This window comes from Notamacropus eugenii, chromosome 4 (assembly GCF_028372415.1).
Source record: "Notamacropus eugenii isolate mMacEug1 chromosome 4, mMacEug1.pri_v2, whole genome shotgun sequence".
NCBI classification, from domain to species: domain Eukaryota; kingdom Metazoa; phylum Chordata; class Mammalia; order Diprotodontia; family Macropodidae; genus Notamacropus; species Notamacropus eugenii.
In genome coordinates, this window is record NC_092875.1 from 474,599,800 (window position 1) to 474,607,652 (window position 7,853).

Consider the following 7,853-nt stretch of genomic DNA (forward strand, 5'->3'; position numbering starts at 1 on the left):
CACAGTTAGTAAGTGAAGCTAGATTTAAATTTGTGATCTTTTTGAGTCTAGACCCAATGCTCTATTTTCTGAACCATGTAGCTCCATCCAAAAACTGGGAAAATCAGTTTAAAGAAAGCTTGGTGAGAATCTCAACTAAGCAAAGTAATTCTGAGGGCATTTATGGATGAAAACAGAAGTAAGACAACAGAGAGAATAAAAATAGAAAAGATCTGCAAAGACTTTAAAACAGTTTTTGTTTTTAATCATCAAGGAGAGTGAAATCACCATGCTTGGTCTCTAACATTATGTGTTTATAGAGGAGGCAGAAATGACACTAAAGAGTATAAACAAGACGAAAGCACATGAATTAGATCAAATGTTAGTAGAAGAAACGCATCCTGGGGATAACCCGATTTGGGTGTGATTATGTGATTAAATTAATGATTAATTATGTGCTCTACTGCGGAATAATGCTAAGTAAAGTCTATCCATTCCCTACCAATGCCCTCATTAAAGAGGTCTTCTATGTATCTGCCAGTTATCGTCATCAACATTTCATATAGATGGGAAAATAAGCCTATAGACTGGTATTTATAGATGTTCTCTGTTGCCCTTGGGGGCATTAACAAGAGCTTATATTGTCTTCCCTACTTTTGGCATTTTCCCCTCTTTCAGATGCCTTGTGAATTGATTCTTTGTGCTTATTGTTTGTTAATTATAAAAAAGTTGGTATCTTACAGCAAAGTTCTTCATTTAAAGCTCTCTTTTTTGCACACATCAACTTTATTTGAGTCCTTGAAAGATAGAAACAACAGAAGTAACTGTGCTGGATGACCCCTTACCTGCAAATATCAGGTGAGGCACATTCTATGCTTGCCAAAGATGTCTGCCACTCTCACAGAAGAGATTCAAGTTAAATATGGGTTTCCCTGTGGGTGGTGAAGTCCTACCACCACATGTTTGCAGATAACATTCTGCTGGTTGCATTAAGACCTGAAAAACTACAGAACCTCCTGGAAGGGGATCATAGACACTTGAAAAAATTTGGCCTGACCAGCCATATAGAAAAAAAACAAGTGGATGGAAAATGCCTGTTGTCTAGATTATGATGCATAATTATATACCATGAACTATGGTCATCCAGCTATATTTGTATACATGAATACATATTGGTTGGTTGTTGTCCTTTGTCTTTGAAGAGGACCAAAATGACATCACCATTGTAAAGTGAAATTTCAGTATGTCTGACTGCGGTTGATCAAACCAATGCGAGCTTGGAATGCTCTACTACAGATTGGGCACAGATAGTCCGTGTGAATATTTGGGGTGGATACTCCAAATTTGTGCATCCTATGTTGACTTTGTTCTGTCTCAATTCTGCTTTGCTCATAGAGCACAGCCCTCTTCTGACTGCCCATGCTGAGCAGTCCTGTGCCAGTGTCTCCCATGTCCCGCAATCAAATCCAGAGTTCTTGAGAGAGACCTTGAGAGGGTCCTTGTATCGTTTCTTCTGGCCACCATGTGATCGCCTGCCCCATGCAAGCTCTCCATAAAATAGTCTTTTTGGCAAGCGTACATTTGACATTCGAACAACGTGGCCAGCCCAATGGAGTTGCGCTCTCTGATGCATAGTTTGAATATTTGCTCAGCTTGAGCAAGGACTTCAGTGTCTGGTACCTTATCCTACCAGGTGATCCTCAGAATCTTCCTAAGACAGTTCAAATGGAAGCGATTCAGTTTCCTGTCATGGTGCTGGTAGACTGTCCATATTTCACAGACATACAACAATGAGGTCAGCACAATGGCTCTGTAGAACTTGTGATTGGTAGTCAGTCTAATACCTCTTCTCTCTCAAACTTTTCTTCAGAGCTTCCCAAACACTGAGCTAGCTCTGGCAATGCATGCATCGACCTCATTGTCAATGTGTACATCCCTGGAAAGTACACTGCCAAGGTAAGTGAACTTATCCACAGCATTCAAAACTTCTCCATTTGTTGTAAGTGATAGTTCCACATATGGATGGTGTGGTGGTGGCTGATGGAGCACTTGTGTTTTCTTGGTGTGAATTATTAGACCAAAATTAGCACAGGCAGCAGAGAATTGATCCATGCTTTGTTGCATCTCGGCTTCAGAGGCTGCCTTGAGTGCAAAATCATCTGCAAACAGAATCATGCACCAACACTCCCTCCACTTTGGTTTTGGCTTGTAGCCTGTTCAAATTGAAGAAGTTACTATCAGTTCAGTAGTTGACTTTAATGCTGTATTTATCCTTATTGAAAGCATTTGTCAACATGGCTGAAAACATGATGCTAAAAAGCATGGGAGCAAGCACACAGCCCTGTTTCACTCCATTGGTGACTGGGAAGATATGAGAGTTCACTCTCTAGAACCCGGCCAAACATGTCATCATGAAATTGATGTACAATACTGATGAACTTCTCCTGGTAACCCAATTTTGACATAATTTTCCATAAGTTCTCATGACTAACAGTGTCAAAGGCCTTGGTCGGATCTACGAACATTGTGTACTATATATTTTGGACGGGCACTACAAATGGACAATAAATTGAGTCCAGAATTTAACAGGAAGAGAAGAGTAGGTTGGACTACCTTTGGTAAATTGAATAGCTACTTTAATGACTCCAAACTCTTCCCAGAGACAAAGGCTTATCTTTTTTTTCAAACCAGTAATCCACTGGTATTGTATGGCTGTGAAATTAAATATGAAATTAAAAATGAATATCACTCAGTGGGAAATCTGCAGCATTTGACAAGGGAACTGCAAAAACAAACTTGAGTAAAGGATGTCATCGGGGAAATGTATGATCAAAAAAGAAGATATAAGTTGAACTGTTGGCAAAAATGAAGGATAATTAGTGGACAGCTTTTGTGCTCCATTGCTGCCTTTCTGATGTGAAGACAAAGTAAAGAAGGCCCTTTACATGTTGGGTTGACCTTTTGTTGTGAACTTTTGGGAGAACATGGGACAAGAATTAGCTGGGTAGGCATGGATGGATGATAATTGCGATCACAGATCCATTTGAGCAAATATTCCATTGAGTACTTAAGCATTTACAGAAAAGGAAACTGAGACACTGGGCTGTCACATGTATAAAGTCATATAGCATATCCATCTTGAAACTAGAAATAAACTCTAATACTTCTGCTTCTAGTTATAATAAAACTGAGAGACTGAAGTAGGCGATATTGTAGTGACTGATGTCTTAGTAGGGTACAGAGTGGAAGTGAATAGGCAGGTAGTTATTAGAACTGAGTAGGAGTCAAGAAAATTTACTTAAAAATAGGAAGAGAGAATGCTCTTTATATTCACTGTTGCAATATATTTTAATTTAAACATAATTTGAATTTAATGAAGTCATTTTGATGTCCTATCAAATTAGTTCAAATAAGATTTTACCTAATCTTATTTAATTCTTATAATAACTCTGAGATGTAGGAAGAGGCCAGTATGATCTTCACTTTTATGATGGGCATGTTACATGGTTTCTTGAAGGTCACACAGTCAGAGACAGGAGAAGCCTGAGTTCAATATAGTTGTATCCTGTCTACTTTCTTGAGGTCTTCCTAACTCAGAAAACTAGCTCTCTACTCAATAGGCCAAGCTACCAATCTTCACAACACTGGGGAAATCTGGACTTGTCCTTCTCCTATCTTTACCTCCCTCTCTCTCCAGAACCCATATGCTTAAGGCATTTTTAAAATCATAGTTACTTAGAATTATCTCAATTTGTCAGAGAATCAGATGTAGCTAAGGAATCATCTTTTGATCCCTTAATAGAATTTGCACAAAGCAAGGTTTTTTGGTTAAGGGTATCAGATTCTTTTAACACCTGAAATCAGCTACGCTGGTTAGACATTCAGCTCAACTAATGACTCCCTTTCACGTAACCCTATGTGTGATGAGACAAGATGCAGCAATGGTTCCATCAGCAGTTGTCCTTACGAGTAATGAGGAGGAGTCAAGCCCTGAGAAGAGGAAAGGGTTTGGATAAAATTTTAGAAACACATTAAAAATTAATTGGTTGTATTTTGACTTGTGGTGCTGTGAAAATCACAGCTGCTGTGCTTGTTCTCCATGATGCACTTTTGAATGTCTGTCTCTTCAGGAGAAGCAGTTTCTAAATTCAGGAATGTATGTTGTTTGTCCTTTGTTCTTGAAGAGGACCATGACATCAGGAAGGTGATGCCATGACTTGCAAGTGAATTGGATTTAAGTGAGGGAGGACTGGGCAGAGTCACCAGCCTCACTTTCTCTTCCAGAGCCATCTGGGGGCAGTGTAATGGTAATTTAAATGGGAAGATCTTTTCCATTTATTAGTAGGCTCATGTGACCTACTTAAATCACATAGAAACTTAGGTCACGTGGTAGGAGGAGTTGCTGAATGGGTAGAACAGGAAGGGTGGAGCAGAACTGGGAGGAAGTTGGTCAAGCTAGTCAGAGCTGGGAAGGACACAGGCAAGCAGACAACTTAGGCTTGTGAGTGTTTGTTTGTGGGAAAGTTCCTGCATGGGAGGTGGGGGTTGGGAGGGAACGAGCTTGAGAATGGCTTTGTCCTCTGTAGTGCTAATAGGTTTTGACTTCTTGGCTACTATGATAGATTTGGCTTTCTGTTTTTGGAATTTGGCTTTCTAGTGTCTGAATAAATGTTTTTCTTCTGCCTTCCATATGGAGAGTCTGTTATACTTTGTGTTTGAGAACTATGCCAACATGTTCATAGCCACCAGTAGTGCTGTGAATATTGCCTTAGTGGTACACAGATATAGGTCAGGATGACTGGAGATGGTGCACATGTACCAACGATCACGTATAGGTGGAGAAGGAACAGGACCTTGAACATGGTAGGAAGTGTCTCAATTAATCTTGTATTTGCTTATCTATTTTTTCTCTCTCCCCAGTAGTGTGTAAGCTCTTAGAGGGCAAGGACTCTATTTTCTTTCTGCCTTTGCATCTCTTGGAGCTAGCGTAGTACCTTATGCATTTACTGTTTATTTCTTCCATCCGTGGGGTTTTCTTGGCAAAGACACTAAAGTGGTTTGCCATTTCTTTCTCCTACACATAGCAGGCATTTAATAAATGCTCGTTGGGCTGAACAAGTAAACAATCAAACAAATAAATGAAACTAATTCAGCCATGCAGTATTGAGACTGGGTGAGTCGTGAGGTTTGACTCCTGGGTAGGACCCATCTTTTCGTGTCTGTGCGTGCCCATTTGATATGACCGTCCAGGCTTGTTAGACACCTACCTGTAGCAGTTTTGTGGATGCCTTCTCTTTTTTCTGTTTAAATTTTTGGAACAGATGTGTGATTTCATTGGCAGAAGAAACGCCTAGTAAGGAAATTCCCTCCACCAGTGCAGACCAGCAGCTGTTCTAGGACTTAGTAGTCTTGCCTGGGATGCTCAGATGAAGCAACTTGCCCAGTGTCACCGGGCCGGTGGCTGGCAGGCACAAGTTGGCCCAGGTCTTCCTGACTTTGAGGCCAGCTCTCTAGGTACCATGTTGTCTTATTTTTTCTGCATTATAATTTGTACATTTGTACATCATCCTTTAGGTGAAGGAAGGCTTTCCTCATAACAGCCCTGTGAGGCAGTGAGTGGGAGTACCTCCCTTTGCTCTATAGTAGGGACATGGGAAAAATGATACTGTACTTTTACAAGATGTATTTAAAATAATAGCTCTCAGGCCATTTGATGATGTCAGCACCGTCAGGATTGCCAAGGATTTGCCTCAACATTTGCAATAAGATTTATCAAATGTTTTTGTGGTATTTTTTTCTGTTTTAAACTTTGAATGATAGAAACTTAGAGCTGAAAGGAACTGGAGAGGTCATCTGCTTACTCCAGTCCCCTCATTTTTGACTAAGGCCCACCGAAAGGAAATGGCTTGTCCAAATGCCACAAAGATAATTAACACAGAATCAGGAATCATGGCCTGAAGGATAAGGGCTGTTTCTCCTAGGTCACACTGCCTCTCCTTTTCAGTTCTTTCTTTAAAAAAAACACACCAAGTATTATTAGTGTTTTTATTAGTATAGAATAATTTCTCAACACATCATTTAATTAATGACTTCCTTGTAACAAAGAAAATTAGTTAAGCAGAACTGGCCAAAGGATTGTGTCTCATAACAGGTGCAGTGTTGAGCGCCCAGATGCCCCCACCTCGACACTGAGAGGAAGGAAGTGTGCCACATCCGGTTTTGGGGACCAAGACTGACCATCATGGTTAATCTGAATCTCTACCTTTTTAGTGCTGTTTTCATTTCTACTCTTGTAGTGTATAGTGGATAGAGCACTGGGCCTTGAGTTTGGAAGACCTGAACTCACATCCAGCCTCAGACGTTGATTAACTCTGCCATCAGAGGCAAGTCATTTAACCTCTGTTTGCCTCAATCCACTGGAGAAGGAAATGGCATACCCCTTCCGTATCTTTGCCCAGAAAACTCCATGGACAGTATGGTCATGACCAATCACTGAACAAGTGATTACAGCTACCTTTCCACACTGTGACTTTCTTCATTGCAGTTTTGATACATTACAGGTTGGTATAAGAAATTAAATGGAAAATTTTTGGAAATTTTATGGAAGCTGCATCCAGCTCCCGAAGGTCAGCAGATGACACCAAGCCTATAACCAGATACTTAACCCAAATTTGACAATAAGGCACCGTAAACACCCCATAAAAGAAAAACAACAAATTCAGACTTCTCTGCTGTGAAGAGGGTGAAAAAGTTCAGAAACTTTTAGGTGGATTTTCCAGATTGGGGTGTGTGTGTGCGTGTGTGCGCACGTGTGTGGGTGTATGTGAGTGTGTGGGTGTGTGTGAGTGTGCATGTGTGCGTGTGTCTGTGTGTGTGTAGTGCAGTGCCCCAACACCCATGATGTGGAAAGGATAACTGTGTATATATTTTCCTAGTTTCTTGGTTTGACTTTCTGAAAAGGCAGCTGGGTGTGGCAGTCCACACCTATAATTCCTGTTGATAGAGCTGGTTGGATTGCTTGAGCTCAGGTGAGCTGCATCAGTGCTGACGTTGATCAGGTATCCATACTAAATCCAACACCAGTATGGTGAGCTTCCAGGAGCAGAAAGTGGCCAGATTGAGGAGGGGGGACTCCCTACTCCCCTTGACCCCAGGTTGCAAACAGAGCAGGTCAAAGCTTGTGTCTATCAGAATTTGGCTCTGACTTCACATCCAGCCTGGGCAAGATAGGGAAATCCAGTTAAAAAAAAAAATGGATCATTGGCCAGAGGAGGTTTCTTTTTTTTTTTAATTTTTTTAATTTAATTTTTTTATTTTTTAATGTTTAACAATCACTGCCATACAATTGAGATTTTATCCCCCCACCTACCCCCCACTACCCCCCTCCCTCCCCATGACTGCATACAATTCTGTATGGATTCTACATATACTTTCCTATTGAGTATATTTTCACTATAGTCATGCTATGTAGTCAGACTAAGATAAATGAAAGAAATCGTATAACAAATCAGAACATGATACACAAACACATACACATACACAAACATGATCTGCTACATTATGTGAGTGACTTCCATATTTCTCTCTCTGAGTGTGGAAGGCATTTTGCCTTGAGATCCACCATTGGGATTTTTTTTTTTTGTAAGAAGTTCTTGTGTTATTACAAAAATCTAAGTCTACCAGAAAAAACTCTCACACACTGTGGTCGTTGCTGTGCATAAAGTTCTCCTGGTTCTGCTCCTTTCACTCAGCATCAGGTCATATAAGTCCTTCCAGGCCTCTCTGAAGTCTTCTTGTTCATCATTTCTTATGGCACAATAGTACTCCATTCCATTCATATACCATAATTTATTCAGCCATTCCCCAACTGATGG